At 44.8% G+C, this 902-nt stretch overlaps 1 pseudogene; it reads right to left on the reverse strand.

Annotated features, from left to right (window-relative positions):
• Positions 1-289: 289 nt before the first annotated feature.
• LOC133050792 (protein BEX3-like) lies at positions 290-603 on the reverse strand (annotated as a pseudogene).
• Between the last annotated feature and the right edge of the window lie 299 nt (positions 604-902).

Below are 902 nucleotides of genomic sequence, written 5' to 3' on the forward strand. Positions count from 1 at the left end.
TTGTTTCCTATGCACTTTTCTTTCTTTTTTTTTTTTTTTTTTGCTTTTTAATTACTTTATTAGCTTTACATTTTCCCATGCAAATGGGTGAAATTTCACTGTTGACAGAAACTTAGACTGGGTGCCAAGGCAATCTGCCATTAGAAGCTGGTAACACAGAACCCACCTGACGCATTGAAATGACATAAGGTTCACAGCAAACGGATCAGTAAAGGCATTATCAGGAAAATGCAAGAAAAACAGAACAACGGTAGAAATCACAGTATTAGTCTCAAGGAAATGGCAGGAGTCAAGGCATAAGGCAAAATTCGTCATGATGGTCATGGTGATTAGAGAGCTCCCCCATAAGGATATGCAGACAATTCCTCAACTGCAGCTCCCTGTTTTCTCCTGATTTCTCTCATCTCCTCCATGAATATTTCCATATCGTCTCCCTCTCCACCCACCCCATCATTGACCTGCCTATTGGGTATGACCCATCGGAAATTAGGGGCAAATCGGCGAGCCTGTCCCCGTCTATGATTTCTTTGACTGGTGGCCTTCGCCCGCTCCCAAAGGGCAGTCTTCCCCTCCATTCTGCACAGGTTGCTCCATTTCTTCGTTTTCCTGGGCCTATCCTCACTGTCCCCTGCTCCTTCCCATCCTCACCACGAGTGTGCCGCCGCCACACTTAGTTCAGCACACCATTGCCTTGCAGGAACTCAAGGGTGTTTCCCATAGCTCTGAGTTTTTCCTGCCTTCCCTCTCTTCTGCACTTTTCTGCACCCTCCCCAGCCTCCATCTAATGATTACAACGATCTTTAAAATTTCACAGCACCTTTCGTAACATTTAAACATTTATTTCTTATTTCATGGTTATAGAGTTCATCCAGGGGCTTCCCTGATGGCTCAGATCATAAAGA

The sequence above is a fragment of the Dama dama genome, chromosome 33, assembly GCF_033118175.1.
Source record: "Dama dama isolate Ldn47 chromosome 33, ASM3311817v1, whole genome shotgun sequence".
NCBI classification, from domain to species: domain Eukaryota; kingdom Metazoa; phylum Chordata; class Mammalia; order Artiodactyla; family Cervidae; genus Dama; species Dama dama.